Raw genomic sequence first — 22761 nt, forward strand, 5'->3', positions numbered from 1 at the left:
GATCAGACAACTGTTCTGTACTCTATTCAGACAACCTGTACTCTAGGAAGTGAGATCAGACAACTGTTCTGTACTCTATTCCACCTAGGAAGTGAGATCAGACAACTGTTCTGTACTCTATTCCACCTAGGAAGTGAGATCAGACAACTGTTCTGTACTCTATTCCACCTAGGAAGTGAGATCAGACAACTGTTCTGTACTCTATTCCACCTAGGAAGTGAGGAAGTGAGATCAGACAACTGTTCTGTACTCTATTCCACCTAGGAAGTGAGATCAGACAACTGTTCTGTACTCTATTCCACCTAGGAAGTGAGATCAGACAACTGTTCTGTACTCTATTCCACCTAGGAAGTGAGATCAGACAACTGTTCTGTACTCTATTCCACCTAGGAAGTGAGATCAGACAACTGTTCTGTACTCTATTCCACCTAGGAAGTGAGATCAGACAACTGTTCTGTACTCTATTCCACCTAGGAAGTGAGATCAGACAACTGTTCTGTACTCTATTCCACCTAGGAAGTGAGATCAGACAACTGTTCTGTACTCTATTCCACCTAGGAAGTGAGATCAGACAACTGTTCTGTACTCTATTCCACCTAGGAAGTGAGATCAGACAACTGTTCTGTACTCTATTCCACCTAGGAAGTGAGATCAGACAACTGTTCTGTACTCTATTCCACCTAGGAAGTGAGATCAGACAACTGTTCTGTACTCTATCAGGAAGTGAGATCAGACAACTGTTCTGTACTCTATTCCACCTAGGAAGTGAGATCAGACAACTGTTCTGTACTCTATTCCACCTAGGAAGTGAGATCAGACAACTGTTCTGTACTCTATCTGTACCTAGGAAGTGAGATCAGACAACTGTTCTGTACTCTATTCCACCTAGGAAGTGAGATCAGACAACTGTTCTGTACTCTATTCCACCTAGGAAGTGAGATCAGACAACTGTTCTGTACTCTATTCCACCTAGGAAGTGAGATCAGACAACTGTTCTGTACTCTATTCCACCTAGGAAGTGAGATCAGACAACTGTTCTGTACTCTATTCCACCTAGGAAGTGAGATCAGACAACTGTTCTGTACTCTATTCCACCTAGGAAGTGAGATCAGACAACTGTTCTGTACTCTATTCCACCTAGGAAGTGAGATCAGACAACTGTTCTGTACTCTATTCCACCTAGGAAGTGAGATCAGACAACTGTTCTGTACTCTATTCCACCTAGGAAGTGAGATCAGACAACTGTTCTGTACTCTATTCCACCTAGGAAGTGAGATCAGACAACTGTTCTGTACTCTATTCCACCTAGGAAGTGAGATCAGACAACTGTTCTGTACTCTATTCCACCTAGGAAGTGAGATCAGACAACTGTTCTGTACTCTATTCCACCTAGGAAGTGAGATCAGACAACTGTTCTGTACTCTATTCCACCTAGGAAGTGAGATCAGACAACTGTTCTGTACTCTATTCCACCTAGGAAGTGAGATCAGACAACTGTTCTGTACTCTATTCCACCTAGGAAGTGAGATCAGACAACTGTTCTGTACTCTATTCACCTAGGAAGTGAGATCAGACAACTGTTCTGTACTCTATTCCACCCAGGAAGTGAGATCAGACAAGTGAGATCAGACAACTGTTCTGTACTCTATTCCACCTAGGAAGTGAGATCAGACAACTGTTCTGTACTCTATTCCACCTAGGAAGTGAGATCAGACAACTGTTCTGTACTCTATTCCACCTAGGAAGTGAGATCAGACAACTGTTCTGTACTCTATTCCACCTAGGAAGTGAGATCAGACAACTGTTCTGTACTCTATTCCACCTAGGAAGTGAGATCAGACAACTGTTCTGTACTCTATTCCACCTAGGAAGTGAGATCAGACAACTGTTCTGTACTCTATTCCACCTAGGAAGTGAGATCAGACAACTGTTCTGTACTCTATTCCACCTAGGAAGTGAGATCAGACAACTGTTCTGTACTCTATTCCACCTAGGAAGTGAGATCAGACAACTGTTCTGTACTCTATTCCACCTAGGAAGTGAGATCAGACAACTGTTCTGTACTCTATTCCACCTAGGAAGTGAGATCAGACAACTGTTCTGTACTCTATTCCACCTAGGAAGTGAGATCAGACAACTGTTCTGTACTCTATTCCACCTAGGAAGTGAGATCAGACAACTGTTCTGTACTCTATTCCACCTAGGAAGTGAGATCAGACAACTGTTCTGTACTCTATTCCACCTAGGAAGTGAGATCAGACAACTGTTCTGTACTCTATTCCACCTAGGAAGTGAGATCAGACAACTGTTCTGTACTCTATTCCACCTAGGAAGTGAGATCAGACAACTGTTCTGTACTCTATTCCACCTAGGAAGTGAGATCAGACAACTGTTCTGTACTCTATTCCACCTAGGAAGTGAGATCAGACAACTGTTCTGTACTCTATTCGACCTAGGAAGTGAGATCAGACAACTGTTCTGTACTCTATTCGACCTAGGAAGTGAGATCAGACAACTGTTCTGTACTCTATTCCACCTAGGAAGTGAGATCAGACAACTGTTCTGTACTCTATTCCACCTAGGAAGTGAGATCAGACAACTGTTCTGTACTCTATTCCACCTAGGAAGTGAGATCAGACAACTGTTCTGTACTCTATTCCACCTAGGAAGTGAGATCAGACAACTGTTCTGTACTCTATTCCACCTAGGAAGTGAGATCAGACAACTGTTCTGTACTCTATTCCACCCAGGAAGTGAGATCAGACAACTGTTCTGTACTCTATTCCACCTAGGAAGTGAGATCAGACAACTGTTCTGTACTCTATTCCACCTGAGGAAGTGAGATCAGACAACTGTTCTGTACTCTATTCCACCTAGGAAGTGAGATCAGACAACTGTTCTGTACTCTATTCCACCTAGGAAGTGAGATCAGACAACTGTTCTGTACTCTATTCGACCTAGGAAGTGAGATCAGACAACTGTTCTGTACTCTATTCCACCTAGGAAGTGAGATCAGACAACTGTTCTGTACTCTATTCCACCTAGGAAGTGAGATCAGACAACTGTTCTGTACTCTATTCCACCTAGGAAGTGAGATCAGACAACTGTTCTGTACTCTATTCCACCTAGGAAGTGAGATCAGACAACTGTTCTGTACTCTATTCCACCTAGGAAGTGAGATCAGACAACTGTTCTGTACTCTATTCCACCTAGGAAGTGAGATCAGACAACTGTTCTGTACTCTATTCCACCTAGGAAGTGAGATCAGACAACTGTTCTGTACTCTATTCCACCTAGGAAGTGAGATCAGACAACTGTTCTGTACTCTATTCCACCTAGGAAGTGAGATCAGACAACTGTTCTGTACTCTATTCCACCTAGGAAGTGAGATCAGACAACTGTTCTGTACTCTATTCCACCTAGGAAGTGAGATCAGACAACTGTTCTGTACTCTATTCCACCTAGGAAGTGAGATCAGACAACTGTTCTGTACTCTATTCCACCTAGGAAGTGAGATCAGACAACTGTTCTGTACTCTATTCCACCTAGGAAGTGAGATCAGACAACTGTTCTGTACTCTATTCCACCTAGGAAGTGAGATCAGACAACTGTTCTGTACTCTATTCCACCTAGGAAGTGAGATCAGACAACTGTTCTGTACTCTATTCGACCTAGGAAGTGAGATCAGACAACTGTTCTGTACTCTATTCCACCTAGGAAGTGAGATCAGACAACTGTTCTGTACTCTATTCCACCTAGGAAGTGAGATCAGACAACTGTTCTGTACTCTATTCCACCTAGGAAGTGAGATCAGACAACTGTTCTGTACTCTATTCCACCTAGGAAGTGAGATCAGACAACTGTTCTGTACTCTATTCCACCTAGGAAGTGAGATCAGACAACTGTTCTGTACTCTATTCCACCTAGGAAGTGAGATCAGACAACTGTTCTGTACTCTATTCCACCTAGGAAGTGAGATCAGACAACTGTTCTGTACTCTATTCCACCTAGGAAGTGAGATCAGACAACTGTTCTGTACTCTATTCCACCTAGGAAGTGAGATCAGACAACTGTTCTGTACTCTATTCCACCTAGGAAGTGAGATCAGACAACTGTTCTGTACTCTATTCCACCTAGGAAGTGAGATCAGACAACTGTTCTGTACTCTATTCCACCTAGGAAGTGAGATCAGACAACTGTTCTGTACTCTATTCCACCTAGGAAGTGAGATCAGACAACTGTTCTGTACTCTATTCCACCTAGGAAGTGAGATCAGACAACTGTTCTGTACTCTATTCTCACCTAGGAAGTGAGATCAGACAACTGTTCTGTACTCTATTCCACCTAGGAAGTGAGATCAGACAACTGTTCTGTACTCTATTCCACCTAGGAAGTGAGATCAGACAACTGTTCTGTACTCTATTCCTATTCCACCTAGGAAGTGAGATCAGACAACTGTTCTGTACTCTATTCCACCTAGGAAGTGAGATCAGACAACTGTTCTGTACTCTATTCCACCTAGGAAGTGAGATCAGACAACTGTTCTGTACTCTATTCCACCTAGGAAGTGAGATCAGACAACTGTTCTGTACTCTATTCCACCTAGGAAGTGAGATCAGACAACTGTTCTGTACTCTATTCCACCTAGGAAGTGAGATCAGACAACTGTTCTGTACTCTATTCAGGAAGTGAGATCAGACAAGGAGATCAGACAACTGTTCTGTACTCTATTGAGATGAGATCAGACAACTGTTCTGTACTCTATTCGACCTAGGAAGTGAGATCAGACAACTGTTCTGTACTCTATTCGACCTAGGAAGTGAGATCAGACAACTGTTCTGTACTCTATTCGACCTAGGAAGTGAGATCAGACAACTGTTCTGTACTCTATTCCACCTAGGAAGTGAGATCAGACAACTGTTCTGTACTCTATTCAACCTGGGAAGTGAGATCAGACAACTGTTCTGTACTCTATTCCACCTAGGAAGTGAGATCAGACAACTGTTCTGTACTCTATTCCACCTAGGAAGTGAGATCAGACAACTGTTCTGATCAGAAGTGAGATCAGACAACTGTTCTGTACTCTATTCCACCTAGGAAGTGAGATCAGACAACTGTTCTGTACTCTATTCCACCTAGGAAGTGAGATCAGACAACTGTTCTGTACTCTATTCCACCTAGGAAGTGAGATCAGACAACTGTTCTGTACTCTATTCCACCTAGGAAGGGAGATCAGACAACTGTTCTGTACACCTAGGAAGTGAGATCAGACAACTGTTCTGTACTCTATTCCACCTAGGAAGTGAGATCAGACAACTGTTCTGTACTCTATTCCACCTAGGAAGTGAGATCAGACAACTGTTCTGTACTCTTCCACCTAGGAAGTGAGATCAGAAGTGAGATCAGACAACTGTTCTGTACTCTATTCTGTACTCACCTAGGAAGTGAGATCAGACAACTGTTCTGTACTCTATTCCACCTAGGAAGTGAGATCAGACAACTGTTCTGTACTCTATTCCACCTAGGAAGTGAGATCAGACAACTGTTCTGTACTCTATTCCACCTAGGAAGTGAGATCAGACAACTGTTCTGTACTCTATTCCACCTAGGAAGTGAGATCAGACAACTGTTCTGTACTCTATTCCACCTAGGAAGTGAGATCAGACAACTGTTCTGTACTCTATTCCACCTAGGAAGTGAGATCAGACAACTGTTCTGTACTCTATTCCACCTAGGAAGTGAGATCAGACAACTGTTCTGTACTCTATGAGATCAGACAACCTAGGAAGTGAGATCAGACAACTGTTCTGTACTCTATTCCACCTAGGAAGTGAGATCAGACAACTGTTCTGTACTCTATTCCACCTAGGAAGTGAGATCAGACAACTGTTCTGTACTCTATTCCACCTAGGAAGTGAGATCAGACAACTGTTCTGTACTCTATTCCACCTAGGAAGTGAGATCAGACAACTGTTCTGTACTCTATTCCACCTAGGAAGTGAGATCAGACAACTGTTCTGTACTCTATTCCACCTAGGAAGTGAGATCAGACAACTGTTCTGTACTCTATTCCACCTAGGAAGTGAGATCAGACAACTGTTCTGTACTCTATTCCACCTAGGAAGTGAGATCAGACAACTGTTCTGTACTCTATTCACCTAGGAAGTGAGATCAGACAACTGTTCTGTACTCTATTCCACCTAGGAAGTGAGATCAGACAACTGTTCTGTACTCTATTCCACCTAGGAAGTGAGATCAGACAACTGTTCTGTACTCTATTCCACCTAGGAAGTGAGATCAGACAACTGTTCTGAGACCTAGGAAGTGAGATCAGACAACTGTTCTGTACTCTATTCCACCTAGGAAGTGAGATCAGACAACTGTTCTGTACTCTATTCACCTAGGAAGTGAGATCAGACAAGGAAGTGAGATCAGACAACTGTTCTGTACTCTATTCACCACCTAGGAAGTGAGATCAGACAACTGTTCTGTACTCTATTCCACCTAGGAAGTGAGATCAGACAACTGTTCTGTACTCTATTCCACCTAGGAAGTGAGATCAGACAACTGTTCTGTACTCTATTCCACCTAGGAAGTGAGATCAGACAACTGTTCTGTACTCTATTCCACCTAGGAAGTGAGATCAGACAACTGTTCTGTACTCTATTCCACCTAGGAAGTGAGATCAGACAACTGTTCTGTACTCTATTCCACCTAGGAAGTGAGATCAGACAACTGTTCTGTACTCTATTCCACCTAGGAAGTGAGATCAGACAACTGTTCTGTACTCTATTCCACCTAGGAAGTGAGATCAGACAACTGTTCTGTACTCTATTCCACCTAGGAAGTGAGATCAGACAACTGTTCTGTACTCTATTCCACCTAGGAAGTGAGATCAGACAACTGTTCTGTACTCTATTCCACCTAGGAAGTGAGATCAGACAACTGTTCTGTACTCTATTCCACCTAGGAAGTGAGATCAGACAACTGTTCTGTACTCTATTCCACCTAGGAAGTGAGATCAGACAACTGTTCTGTACTCTATTCCACCTAGGAAGTGAGATCAGACAACTGTTCTGTACTCTATTCCACCTAGGAAGTGAGATCAGACAACTGTTCTGTACTCTATTCCACCTAGGAAGTGAGATCAGACAACTGTTCTGTACTCTATTCGACCTAGGAAGTGAGATCAGACAACTGTTCTGTACTCTATTCCACCTAGGAAGTGAGATCAGACAACTGTTCTGTACTCTATTCCACCTAGGAAGTGAGATCAGAGATCAGACAACTGTTCTGTCTAGGAAGTGAGACAGACAACTGTTCTGTACTCTATTCCACCTAGGAAGTGAGATCAGACAACTGTTCTGTACTCTATTCCACCTAGGAAGTGAGATCAGACAACTGTTCTGTACTCTAGTGAGATCAGACAACTGTTCACCTAGGAAGTGAGATCAGACAACTGTTCTGTACTCTATTCCACCTAGGAAGTGAGATCAGACAACTGTTCTGTACTCTATTCCACCTAGGAAGTGAGATCAGACAACTGTTCTGTACTCTATTCACCTAGGAAGTGAGATCAGACAACTGTTCTGTACTCTATTCCACCTAGGAAGTGAGATCAGACAACTGTTCTGTACTCTCCACCTAGGAAGTGAGATCAGACAACCTACCTAGGAAGTGAGATCAGACAACTGTTCTGTACTCTATTCCACCTAGGAAGTGAGATCAGACAACTGTTCTGTACTCTATTCCACCTCGGAAGTGAGATCAGACAACTGTTCTGTACTCTACACCACCTAGGAAGCGAGATCAGACAACTGTTCTGTACTCTATTCCACCTAGGAAGTGAGATCAGACAACTGTTCTGTACTCTATTCCACCTAGGAAGTGAGATCAGACAACTGTTCTGTACTCTATTCCACCTAGGAAGTGAGATCAGACAACTGTTCTGTACTCTATTCCACCTAGGGTGAGTGAGATCAGACAACTGTTCTGTTCTCTATTCCAACAGGGAAGTTAGATCAGACAACTGTTCTGTACTCTATTCCACCTAGGAAGTGAGATCAGACAACTGTTCTGTACTCTATTCCACCTAGGAAGTGAGATCAGACAACTGTTCTGTACTCTATTCCACCTAGGAAGTGAGATCAGACAACTGTTCTGTACTCTATTCCACCTAGGAAGTGAGATCAGACAACTGTTCTGTACTCTATTCCACCTAGGAAGTGAGATCAGACAACTGTTCTGTACTCTATTCCACCTAGGAAGTGAGATCAGACAACTGTTCTGTACTCTATTCCACCTAGGAAGTGAGATCAGACAACTGTTCTGTACTCTATTCCACCTAGGAAGTGAGATCAGACAACTGTTCTGTACTCTATTCCACCTAGGAAGTGAGATCAGACAACTGTTCTGTACTCTATTCCACCTAGGAAGTGAGATCAGACAACTGTAGGAAGTGAGATCAGACAACTGTTCTGTACTCTATTCCACCTAGGAAGTGAGATCAGACAACTGTTCTGTACTCTATTCCACCTAGGAAGTGAGATCAGACAACTGTTCTGTACTCTATTCCACCTAGGAAGTGAGATCAGACAACTGTTCTGTACTCTATTCCACCTAGGAAGTGAGATCAGACAACTGTTCTGTACTCTATTCCACCTAGGAAGTGAGATCAGACAACTGTTCTGTACTCTATTCCACCTAGGAAGTGAGATCAGACAACTGTTCTGTACTCTATTCCACCTAGGAAGTGAGATCAGACAACTGTTCTGTACTCTATTCCACCTAGGAAGTGAGATCAGACAACTGTTCTGTACTCTATTCCACCTAGGAAGTGAGATCAGACAACTGTTCTGTACTCTATTCCACCTAGGAAGTGAGATCAGACAACTGTTCTGTACTCTACTCTAGGAAGTGAGATCAGACAACCTGTACTCTATTCCAGGAGGAGTGAGATCAGACAACTGTTCTGTACTCTATTCCACCTAGGAAGTGAGATCAGACAACTGTTCTGTACTCTATTCCACCTAGGAAGTGAGATCAGACAACTGTTCTGTACTCTATTCCACCTAGGAAGTGAGATCAGACAACTGTTCTGTACTCTATTCCACCTAGGAAGTGAGATCAGACAACTGTTCTGTACTCTATTCCACCTAGGAAGTGAGATCAGACAACTGTTCTGTACTCTATTCCACCTAGGAAGTGAGATCAGACAACTGTTCTGTACTCTATTCCACCTAGGAAGTGAGATCAGACAACTGTTCTGTACTCTATTCCACCTGAGATCAGACAAGTTCTGAAGTGAGATCAGACAACTGTTCTAGGAAGTGAGATCAGACAACTGTTCTGTACTCTATTCCACCTAGGAAGTGAGATCAGACAACTGTTCTGTACTCTATTCCACCTAGGAAGTGAGATCAGACAACTGTTCTGTACTCTATTCCACCTAGGAAGTGAGATCAGACAACTGTTCTGTACTCTATTCCACCTAGGAAGTGAGATCAGACAACTGTTCTGTACTCTATTCCACCTAGGAAGTGAGATCAGACAACTGTTCTGTACTCTATTCCACCTAGGAAGTGAGATCAGACAACTGTTCTGTACTCTATTCCACCTAGGAAGTGAGATCAGACAACTGTTCTGTACTCTATTCCACCTAGGAAGTGAGATCAGACAACTGTTCTGTACTCTATTCCACCTAGGAAGTGAGATCAGACAACTGTTCTGTACTCTATTCCACTAGGAAGTGAGATCAGACAACTGTTCTGTACTCTATTCCACCTAGGAAGTGAGATCAGACAACTGTTCTGTACTCTATTCCACCTAGGAAGTGAGATCAGACAACTGTTCTGTACTCTATTCTGTTCACCTCCACCTAGGAAGTGAGATCAGACAACTGTTCTGTACTCTATTCCACCTAGGAAGTGAGATCAGACAACTGTTCTGTACTCTATTCCACCTAGGAAGTGAGATCAGACAACTGTTCTGTACTCTATTCCACCTAGGAAGTGAGATCAGACAACTGTTCTGTACTCTATTCCACCTAGGAAGTGAGATCAGACAACTGTTCTGTACTCTATTCCACCTAGGAAGTGAGATCAGACAACTGTTCTGTACTCTAGGAAGTGAGATCAGACAACTGTTTACTCACCTAGGAAGTGAGATCAGACAACTGTTCTGTACTCTATTCCACCTAGGAAGTGAGATCAGACAACTGTTCTGTACTCTATTCCACCTAGGAAGTGAGATCAGACAACTGTTCTGTACTCTATTCCACCTAGGAAGTGAGATCAGACAACTGTTCTGTACTCTATTCCACCTAGGAAGTGAGATCAGACAACTGTTCTGTACTCTATTCCACCTAGGAAGTGAGATCAGACAACTGTTCTGTACTCTATTCCACCTAGGAAGTGAGATCAGACAACTGTTCTGTACTCTATTCCACCTAGGAAGTGAGATCAGACAACTGTTCTGTACTCTATTCCACCTAGGAAGTGAGATCAGACAACTGTTCTGTACTCTATTCGACCTAGGAAGTGAGATCAGACAACTGTTCTGTACTCTATTCGACCTAGGAAGGAGATCAGACAAGTGAGATCAGACAACTGTTCTGTACTCTATTCCACCTAGGAAGTGAGATCAGACAACTGTTCTGTACTCTATTCCACCTAGGAAGTGAGATCAGACAACTGTTCTGTACTCTATTCCACCTAGGAAGTGAGATCAGACAACTGTTCTGTACTCTATTCAGACACCTAGGAAGTGAGATCAGACAACTGTTCTGTACTCTATTCCACCTAGGAAGTGAGATCAGACAACTGTTCTGTACTCTATTCCACCTAGGAAGTGAGATCAGACAACTGTTCTGTACTCTATTCAGACAACCTAGGAAGTGAGATCAGACAACTGTTCTGTACTCTATTCCACCTAGGAAGTGAGATCAGACAACTGTTCTGTACTCTATTCCACCTAGGAAGTGAGATCAGACAACTGTTCTGTACTCTATTCCACCTAGGAAGTGAGATCAGACAACTGTTCTGTACTCTATTCCACCTAGGAAGTGAGATCAGACAACTGTTCTGTACTCTATTCCACCTAGGAAGTGAGATCAGACAACTGTTCTGTACTCTATTCCACCTAGGAAGTGAGATCAGACAACTGTTCTGTACTCTATTCCACCTAGGAAGTGAGATCAGACAACTGTTCTGTACTCTATTCCACCTAGGAAGTGAGATCACACAACTGTTCTGTACTCTATTCCACCTGGGAAGTGAGATCAGACAACTGTTCTGTACTCTATTCCACCTGGGAAGTGAGATCAGACAACTGTTCTGTACTCTATTCCACCAGGAAGTGAGATCAGACAACTGTTCTGTACTCTATTCCACCTGTCAGACAACTGTTCTGTACTCTATTCCACCTAGGAAGTGAGATCAGACAACTGTTCTGTACTCTATTCCACCTAGGAAGTGAGATCAGACAACTGTTCTGTACTCTATTCACCTAGGAAGTGAGATCAGACAACTGTTCTGTACTCTATTCCACCTAGGAAGTGAGATCAGACAACTGTTCTGTACTCTATTCCACCTAGGAAGTGAGATCAGACAACTGTTCTGTACTCTATTCCACCTAGGAAGTGAGATCAGACAACTGTTCTGTACTCTATTCAGACAACCACCTAGGAAGTGAGATCAGACAACTGTTCTGTACTCTATTCCACCTAGGAAGTGAGATCAGACAACTGTTCTGTACTCTATTCCACCTAGGAAGTGAGATCAGACAACTGTTCTGTACTCTATTCCACCTAGGAAGTGAGATCAGACAACTGTTCTGTACTCTATTCCACCTAGGAAGTGAGATCAGACAACTGTTCTGTACTCTATTCCACCTAGGAAGTGAGATCAGACAACTGTTCTGTACTCTATTCCACCTAGGAAGTGAGATCAGACAACTGTTCTGTACTCTATTCCACCTAGGAAGTGAGATCAGACAACTGTTCTGTACTCTATTCGACCTAGGAAGTGAGATCAGACAACTGTTCTGTACTCTATTTGACCTAGGAAGTGAGATCAGACAAACTGTTCTGTACTCTATTCCACCTAGGAAGTGAGATCAGACAACTGTTCTGTACTCTATTCCACCTAGGAAGTGAGATCAGACAACTGTTCTGTACTCTATTCCACCTAGGAAGTGAGATCAGACAACTGTTCTGTACTCTATTCCACCTAGGAAGTGAGATCAGACAACTGTTCTGTACTCTATTCCACCTAGGAAGTGAGATCAGACAACTGTTCTGTGAGATCAGACAACTGTTCTGTACTCTATTCCACCTAGGAAGTGAGATCAGACAACTGTTCTGTACTCTATTCCACCTAGGAAGTGAGATCAGACAACCGTTCTGTACTCTATTCCACCTAGGAAGTGAGATCAGACAACTGTTCTGTACTCTATTCCACCTAGGAAGTGAGATCAGACAACTGTTCTGTACTCTATTCCACCTAGGAAGTGAGATCAGACAACTGTTCTGTACTCTATTCCACCTAGGAAGTGAGATCACCTATAGGAAGTGAGATCAGACAACTGTTCTGTACTCTATTCCACCTAGGAAGTGAGATCAGACAACTGTTCTGTACTCTATTCCACCTAGGAAGTGAGATCAGACAACTGTTCTGTACTCTATTCACCTAGGAAGTGAGATCCAACTGGAAGTGAGATCAGACAACTGTTCTGTACTCTATTCGACCTAGGAAGTGAGATCAGACAACTGTTCTGTACTCTATTCCACCTAGGAAGTGAGATCAGACAACTGTTCTGTACTCTATTCCACCTAGGAAGTGAGATCAGACAACTGTTCTGTACTCTATTCCACCTAGGAAGTGAGATCAGACAACTGTTCTGTACTCTATTCCACCTAGGAAGTGAGATCAGACAACTGTTCTGTACTCTATTCCACCTAGGAAGTGAGATCAGACAACTGTTCTGTACTCTATTCCACCTAGGAAGTGAGATCAGACAACTGTTCTGTACTCTATTCGACCTAGGAAGTGAGATCAGACAACTGTTCTGTACTCTATTCCACCTGGGAAGTGAGATCAGACAACTGTTCTGTACTCTATTCCACCAGGAAGTGAGATCAGACAACTGTTCTGTACTCTATTCCACCTAGGAAGTGAGATCAGACAACTGTTCTGTACTCTATTCGACCTAGGAAGTGAGATCAGACAACTGTTCTGTACTCTATTCCACCTAGGAAGTGAGATCAGACAACTGTTCTGTACTCTATTCCACCTAGGAAGTGAGATCAGACAACTGTTCTGTACTCTATTCCACCTAGGAAGTGAGATCAGACAACTGTTCTGATTCTATTAGGAAGTGAGATCAGACAACTGTTCTGTACTCTATTCCACCTAGGAAGTGAGATCAGACAACTGTTCTGTACTCTATTCCACCTAGGAAGTGAGATCAGACAACTGTTCTGTACTCTATTCCACCTAGGAAGTGAGATCAGACAACTGTTCTGTACTCTATTCCACCTAGGAAGTGAGATCAGACAACTGTTCTGTACTCTATTCCACCTAGGAAGTGAGATCAGACAACTGTTCTGTACTCTATTCCACCTAGGAAGTGAGATCAGACAACTGTTCTGTACTCTATTCCACCTAGGAAGTGAGATCAGACAACTGTTCTGTACTCTATTCCACCTAGGAAGTGAGATCAGACAACTGTTCTGTACTCTATTCCACCTAGGAAGTGAGATCAGACAACTGTTCTGTACTCTATTCCACCTAGGAAGTGAGATCAGACAACTGTTCTGTACTCTATTCCACCTAGGAAGTGAGATCAGACAACTGTTCTGTACTCTGAGATCAGACAACTGTTCTGTACTCTATTCCACCTAGGAAGTGAGATCAGACAACTGTTCTGTACTCTATTCCACCTAGGAAGTGAGATCAGACAACTGTTCTGTACTAGGAAGTGAGATCTCTATTCCATTCCAACTGTTCTGTACCTAGGAAGTGAGATCAGACAACTGTTCTGTACTCTATTCCACCTAGGAAGTGAGATCAGACAACTGTTCTGTACTAGGAAGTGAGATCAGACAACTGTTCTGTACTCTAGGAAGTGAGATCAGACAACTGTTCTGTACTCTATTCCACCTAGGAAGTGAGATCAGACAACTGTTCTGTACTCTATTCCACCTAGGAAGTGAGGAAGTGAGATCAGACAACTGTTCTGTACTCTATTCCACCTAGGAAGTGAGATCAGACAACTGTTCTGTACTCTATTCTGTACTCTATTCCACCTAGGAAGTGAGATCAGACAACTGTTCTGTACTCTATTCCACCTAGGAAGTGAGATCAGACAACTGTTCTGTACTCTATTCCACCTAGGAAGTGAGATCAGACAACTGTTCTGTACTCTATTCCACCTAGGAAGTGAGATCAGACAACTGTTCTGTACTCTATTCCACCTAGGAAGTGAGATCAGACAACTGTTCTGTACTCTATTCAACCTAGGAAGTGAGATCAGACAACTGTTCTGTACTCTATACCACCTAGGAAGGGAGATCAGACAACTGTTCTGTACTCTATTCCACCTAGGAAGTGAGATCAGACAACTGTTCTGTACTCTATTCCACCTAGGAAGTGAGATCACACAACTGTTCTGTACTCTATTCCACCTAGGAAGTGAGATCAGACAACTGTTCTGTACTCTATTCCACCTATTCCACCTAGGAAGTGAGATCAGACAACTGTTCTGTACTCTATTCCACCTAGGAAGTGAGATCAGACAACTGTTCTGTACTCTATTCCACCTAGGAAGTGAGATCAGACAACTGTTCTGTACTCTATTCCACCTAGGAAGTGAGATCAGACAACTGTTCTGTACTCTATTCCACCTAGGAAGTGAGATCAGACAACTGTTCTGTACTCTATTCCACCTAGGAAGTGAGATCAGACAACTGTTCTGTACTCTATTCCACCTAGGAAGTGAGATCAGACAACTGTTCTGTACTCTATTCCACCTAGGAAGTGAGATCAGACAACTGTTCTGTACTCTATTCCACCTAGGAAGTGAGATCAGACAACTGTTCTGTACTCTATTCCACCTAGGAAGTGAGATCACACAACTGTTCTGTACTCTATTCAACCTGGGAAGTGAGATCAGACAACTGTTCTGTACTCTACTCAACCTGGGAAGTGAGATCAGACAACTGTTCTGTACCTGGAAGTGAGATCAGACAACTGTTCTGTACTCTATACCACCTAGGAAGCGAGATCAGACAACTGTTCTGTACTCTATTCCACCTAGGAAGTGAGATCAGACAACTGTTCTGTACTCTATTCCACCTAGGAAGTGAGATCAGACAACTGTTCTGTACTCTATTCCACCTAGGAAGTGAGATCAGACAACTGTTCTGTACTCTATTCCACCTAGGAAGTGAGATCAGACAACTGTTCTGTACTCTATTCCACCTAGGAAGTGAGATCAGACAACTGTTCTGTACTCTATTCCACCTAGGAAGTGAGATCAGACAACTGTTCTGTACTCTATTCCACCTAGGAAGTGAGATCAGACAACTGTTCTGTACTCTATTCCACCTAGGAAGTGAGATCAGACAACTGTTCTGTACTCTATTCCACCTTGGAAGTGAGATCAGACAACTGTTCTGAGAAGTGAGATCAGACAACTGTTCTGTACTCTATTCGACCTAGGAAGTGAGATCAGACAACTGTTCTGTACTCTATTCGACCTAGGAAGTGAGATCAGACAACTGTTCTGTACTCTATTCGACCTAGGAAGTGAGATCAGACAACTGTTCTGTACTCTATTCCACCCAGGAAGTGAGATCAGACAACTGTTCTGTACTCTATTCCACCTAGGAAGTGAGATCAGACAACTGTTCTGTACTCTACACCACCTAGGAAGTGAGATCAGACAACTGTTCTGTACTCTACACCACTACTGTTCTGTACTCTATTACCTAGGAAGTGAGATCAGACAACTGTTCTGTACTCTATTCCACCTAGGAAGTGAGATCAGACAACTGTTCTGTACTCTATTCCACCTAGGAAGTGAGATCAGACAACTGTTCTGTACTCTATTCGACCTAGGAAGTGAGATCAGACAACTGTTCTGTACTCTATTCCACCTAGGAAGTGAGATCAGACAACTGTTCTGTACTCTATTCGACCTAGGAAGTGAGATCAGACAACTGTTCTGTACTCTACACCACCTAGGAAGTGAGATCAGACAACTGTTCTGTACTCTACACCACCTAGGAAGTGAGATCAGAAAACTGTTCTGTACTCTACACCACCTAGGAAGTGAGATCAGATAAATTTTCTGTACTCCTATTCCACCTAGTAAGTGAAATCAAACAATCGTTCTGTACTCTACACCACCTAGGAAGTGAGATCAGACAACTGTTCTGTACTCTATTCCACCTAGGAAGTGAGATCAGACAACTGTTCTGTACTCTACACCACCTAGGAAGTGAGATCAGACAACTGTTCTGTACTCTATTCCACCTAGGAAGTGAGATCAGATTCCACCCAGGAAGTGAACTGTTCTGTACTCTATTCCACCCAGGAAGTGAGATCAGACAACTGTTCTGTACTCTATTCCACCCAAGGAAGTGAGATCTGTTCTGTACTCTATTCCACCTAGGAAGTGAGATCAGACAACTGTTCTGTACTCTATACCACCTTGGAAGTGAGATCAGACAACTGTTCTGTACTCTATTCCACCTAGGAAGTGAGATCAGACAACTGTTCTGTACTCTATTCCACCCAGGAAGTGAGATCAGACAACTGTTCTGTACTCTATTCCACAATTAGAAAGTGAGAGTGAGATCAGACAACTGTTCTGTACTCTATTCCACCCAGGAAGTGAGATCAGACAACTGTTCTGTACTCTATTCGACCTAGGAAGTGAGATCAGACAACTGTTCTGTACTCTATTCGACCTAGGAAGTGAGATCAGACAACTGTTCTGTACTCTACACCACCTTGGAAGGGAGATCAGACAACTGTTCTGTACTCTACACCACCTAGAAAGTGAAGTGAGATCAGACAACTGTTCTGTACTCTACACCACCTAGGAAGGGAGATCAGACAACTGTTCTGTACTCTATTCAACCTGGGAAGTGAGATCAGACAACTGTTCTGTACTCTACACTACCTAGGAAGTGAGATCAGAAACTGTTCTGTACTCTACACCACCTAGGAAGTGAGATCAGAAAACTGTTCTGTACTCTACACCACCTAAAAAGTGAGATCTGAGATCAGACAACTGTTATGTACTCTATTTCACCTGGAGAGTGAGATCAGACAACTGTTCTGTACTCTATTCCACCTAGGAAGTGAGATCAGACAACTGTTTTTGTGAAATTCGTCGAACCACCAAGAGGGTTGTGATGGATCAGCGCTGTCCGCAGACATGTGGTTGGAAAACCTTACTCTGACAACCTAGGTAGCATAATCAGAGGAATACTCTGAGTTTCATATAACCTAGATTTCAGTTAGGAACGTGGTATGGCATACGTTTTAGTTAAACACTTGATATCACCTAGGTTTTAGTTAAGAACATGATATAACTTAGGTTTCTGTTATGAGCTTGACATAATCTATGTTTCAGTTAGGAACTTGAAATAACCTAGGTTTCAGTTAGGAATTTGATATGGCTTAGGTTTCTTTTGGGAACTTGATATGACCTAGGTTTCTTTTGGGAACTTGATTTGACCTAGGTTTCTTTTGGGAACTTGATATGACCTAGGTTTCTTTTGGGAACTTGATATGACATAGGTTTCTTTTAGGAACTTGATGTAACCTAGGTTTTAGTTAGGAACTGGAAATAATCTAAATTTCAGTTACAAACTTGATTTACGTTAGGTGACGTCTCTTAACCAACGAGAAAGTTTTTATTTTATATAAAATATGACCAGATTTTCCAAACATGAGGAAAATGTTATTTTAATTTTGTAGACATGATTATATTTCCAGTCTTTTTGCTTTACGCTACAAGTCTTTCTGGTTAGTCATCTTTAATATCCAACGATCATATTTACCTTTACGAATTTCCGTCTCTGATTCATTTTTTTATCAGTACCGTTTTGAATTGTCGTGTTGGAAACAATCAACCAAACTTTACAGAGTCTACAGAAACAAATAAGTGACGTTATTTTCAGTCCATTTGTGGACGAGAGGATTTCGTCGTGTTTTAAATCACCCTCTCTGCTGTATTACACTGCCTAGCTTTGTATACAAATGGAACCCAAGCAATTATATCTTAAGGATTATTTGCACTGAAAAAAACATTCTGCCCATTCTAAGCCAGGAATAGTTGCCAAGCTATTCTTTTCATGGCTTTATTGTTTCTTTACGATAAGTGAAATGTAACGCTTCAATAACATGTTTGCTACTGCTAAATGTCACTTCCTGAAATGGCCCGGAATGGCCAGGTAGCTTGGCGTGCTCAATTCGTCATCTGAGGGTCACGGGTTCGAATCCCCATCACACCAAACATGCTCGCATTTTCAGCGGTGGTGGCGTTATAATGTTACGATCAGTCCCACTATTTCTTGTTAAAGGAGTAGCTACCTTCCCTCTAGTCTCACACTGCTAAATTTGAGACGGCCAGTGCAAATAGCCTCGTGTAGCTTTGCGCGACATTCAAAAACAAACAAACTTCCTGAAGCTAAGTTAGGTTTTGGTTTCGAACTACTGGTACATTTAATTTATTTCATAACTGCTGTCCTTCTTTTGTCTTGCTCTTTGGCTTTACTTCTAAATCTGTTTCTCTGTGTATTGTCGTCTCCCGGAGAAAATTAAATTAAACTTTGTTTGCGATTTCAAGTTCCAAGCAAAAAAAAAATCATCTAAGTTTCGAGAATCTTTCTGACTATTGAGCACTATACTATAATTCCCCAATGCATCTGCTGCTACTATTAGACTTGAAAATATCTCAAGGCTTAAAACCACAGCAATATCTCACACCTATTCCATACAAATGTGATTAAACGAAGGCAAAAATGATTTTTGTTCGATAAATATTGTTGTTCTTTTTCTTCTTTTCTTTACATTATTATGTTGGCTTTTTTCGGTCTGGTTTAACATCTTATCTACTCGCGAGCTAATCCTCGGTCTCTAATCTACTTCTATATTCATTTATGCTGAAGACGACGCATCTATTTTCACAGACTGTGAACATGCGTTAGTTTTGCATCGGGAACAAGCCTTAAGGGATCTCGAATATTCGCTGGAAATTCTAACGAACATCCCAAATACGAGAATAAAGATATAAGGTTACAGACAGTATTTATACTGTTGTAAACACTGCAGACAAGAAGTTACTCTGCTCAAATATATCAACAAAACAATCATTTTCTAAACAAACATTCTAAATAAAGGTGATTAATAAGCCTAAAATATTTACATTCCAAGCACACTCTGGCCCAGCATGGCCAGGTGGGTTAAGGCGTTCGACTCGTAATCTTAGGGTCGCAGGTTCGAATCCCAGTCGCACCAAACATGCTCGCCCTTTCAGCCGTGGGGGTCTTATAATGTTACGGTCAATCCCACTATTCGTTGGTAAAAAAAGTAGCCCAAGAGTTGGCGGTGGATGGTTATGACTAGCTGCCTTCCCTGTAGTCTTACACTGCAAAAGTAGGGACGGCTAGCGCAGATAGCCCTCGTGTAGCTTTGCGCAGAATTCAAAAACAAACCAAGCACACCCAGTTTCTTGTAAAAATTTTAAAATGATATATATTATATACTTCTGTTCTTCTGAAATGTAGAAGTTTATTGTTTTCATAGCGCTGTACTTAACGAAGTTTCTTTAAAAAGTTCCGTTCTTCTTTTCACCTTGTATGGAAAATTACACTCCAGACAAACAATGATACACCCAAGGATAGCAACAAAAAGAATAGACAAATTTCCCACACAAAAGACAATACACCCAGCGATATGGGCAGGAACACGAAATACACTTGCCGAACAAACAAGTATACGCACAGTGATATGAAAAAAATAACAGAAAAAATTCCAGACAAACAACGGTACACACATTTGTGCGACCACAAACATTCCAATCTAAGAAGACACTGTGTTTGAGGGAACTTTTCGTTGTATAAGTCAGCACATTGCACATCGTTTGATCAAACACGAAAGAACTAAAGTAATAACAACCCGAACACATAAGATAGTAGCCGTTGTGGAATTATGGTACTGACGTAATTATCACAAAATACACAAATTCGAAGCTTTTAACAGTAAAAAAACAAACAATCTAAGAGGATAAAAGACAATTGTCTAAAATAAACATTTCGCATATAAAAAAACGAAATTGTCTGATCCTTACGTCTTTAAAAATAGAAACTTTTGTACATGACAACCTAAACTATTACATATTCTCTTTATAACAGCTTTAAAAATACACGATATTTGTACATAACATCAAGTGATACATCTTGTCTCTTGAATAGCTTTAAAATTAGACAATATTTGTTTACGACAATCTCAACTAACACATCTTATACTTAAAATATTTTTAAAAATACTTGGTGTTTCTATATGAGTCTGAATTAATACAACTTATACTTAAAATATCTTTAAAGATACACTGTATTTGCACGTGACAATTTAAATTAATACAACTTGTACTTAAAATGTTTTTTAAAAATACATTGTGTTTGTGCATGACAATCTCAACTAATACAACTCATGGTTAAAATATCTTTAAGTATGTCTGCGTACTCACTTCGCTAGAGTCTGGGTTTCGATAACCGTGATAGGCAGAGCATAGACATCCCATTGTGTAGCTTTGTGCTTAATTACAAACAAACAAACAAAGCAACTTATAATTAAAACAGCGTTAAAAATACACGGTGTTTATACGTGACAATCTCAACTGGTACATTTTAGTCATACTATAACTTCTTTACTGAAAACTTATTACTGACAAACTCAGTACTTTCTAAAATGTTGAAAATTCTTTGAGAAACAAGTACTTAACAAAATCAATATTTTCTGCAAAACTCTCAAATATGAACAAAAGAATAAAACCTTTCGTTTTTGTAAGAGACAAAAAACGACTCGTTCCCGAGGGATGACCATCATCTTTGTTACAAATGAGTGAATCAAAACTCTTGGTCTAGAGAATATTTCCTAAAGAAATCAATCAGTATTGTTGATAGAAAATCACGTATCCAGTTCAATAAAGACCAGGTACTTAAGTAAGCCTCTTACAGTAGCATACCCACAAAGTTACAGGCAATACTTGTGTCTAATGATCATATAAAATTTGGTCAGTTGATGAGAACATTTTACTTCATTTACAGTAGACTTACAGATTACATCCGGAGAGGGACAATAATAAGACATGTAGAAAACAAAATACAGAAAAAAGATAGTTAACATTTATGTCTTTCCATATCAAACTTTATGTACTGACATACTGTGTAATCAGTTATTGATAAATTGACCGGAGAACAAAGCAAATATTTCACCACAAGAATAAAAGGAAAACTAATATATTAAGTAAGTGATTTACTTTATCTGTCACTTCAAATACATTACACGTACTTACAGATTCGCTGATAGTAGAATCCTACAGTTTAAGTGGCACGCGAGAACGTGCTCCACATAGATTGAGATACCCATAAGAGCCGCAGTTTCGGAGTGAAGGGCGACGGAAGAGCTCATTCTAGCAGCTGCTCAACGATATATGTGGTTTATAGCACATAAGTCACATATTCAATAACACAGCGACCCCTAGTGGTGGTGTGTGCTCACAGTTTCAACTTCTGAAGATTTTCTTTAATGATTCGTTCCGAGGAGCTAACACAATTTTTCTTCCAGTACATGTTTTCATGACCCGAGATACACAGAAATCACATAATTTGAAACATTATAAAACATATAGCCTGATGAATCGAACCACATAGAAACCAGAAACTCTCAGATATTATAAAATGATTATTTCTGTTCTGATGAACCGAACCACATGAAAACCAGAAACTCTGAAAGATTATAAGATGTATATTTATATTCTGATGATCAGAACTACATAAAAACCGTAAGCTTTGAATGATTATAAAACTTATAGTCATGTTCTTCTAATCCAAACCGCATACAAACTACAAGCTTTGAACCATTATAAGACGTATAAGTTACGTTCTGGTGATTCAAACTACATATAAACTACAAGTTTTGAACAATTGTAAAAAGTTTAGTTATGTTCTTATCATCCGAGATACATATAAACGACAACCTTTGAAGGATTATAAAACTTATAGTTATGTTCATAGAATCAGAGCTTCATATAAACAACAAGTTTTAAACGATTATAAAACGTATAATTATGTTTTGATGATCCAAACGACATATAAACCACAAGCTTTGAACGATTCTACAACGTAAAATTATGTCCTTGTTATCCGAGCTACATATCCGAGTTACACAAGCTTTGAACGACAATAAAACGTATAGTTATGTTCTTATGATATGAGCTGCATATCAACCAAACCTTTACAGCGATTATGAAACGTATACTTATATTCTGATGATCCGAGCTACATATAAACCACAAACTTTGAACCGTTGTAAAACGTATAGTTATCTTCTGGAGATCCAAGCTACACATAAACCACAAGCTTTAAACTATTATAAAACATATAATTAAGTTCTTATGATCCGAGCTACATTAAAACCACAAGCTTTGAAATATTATAAAACGTATAGTTATGTTCTGGTGATC

The 22761-nt window shown here is 40.9% G+C and overlaps 1 protein-coding gene across 1 annotated transcript in view; it reads right to left on the reverse strand.

Annotated features, from left to right (window-relative positions):
• Positions 1–21713, reverse strand: part of LOC143255479 (uncharacterized) — a 221087-nt gene extending 199374 nt beyond the window's left edge. Inside the window, exon 1 of the mRNA XM_076511206.1 lies at positions 21592–21713. The gene's annotated coding sequence lies outside the window, so the exon portion shown is untranslated. The remainder of the gene's footprint in view (positions 1–21591) is intronic.
• Between the last annotated feature and the right edge of the window lie 1048 nt (positions 21714–22761).

This window comes from Tachypleus tridentatus, chromosome 7 (genome assembly GCF_004210375.1).
Source record: "Tachypleus tridentatus isolate NWPU-2018 chromosome 7, ASM421037v1, whole genome shotgun sequence".
NCBI lineage: Eukaryota > Metazoa > Arthropoda > Merostomata > Xiphosura > Limulidae > Tachypleus > Tachypleus tridentatus.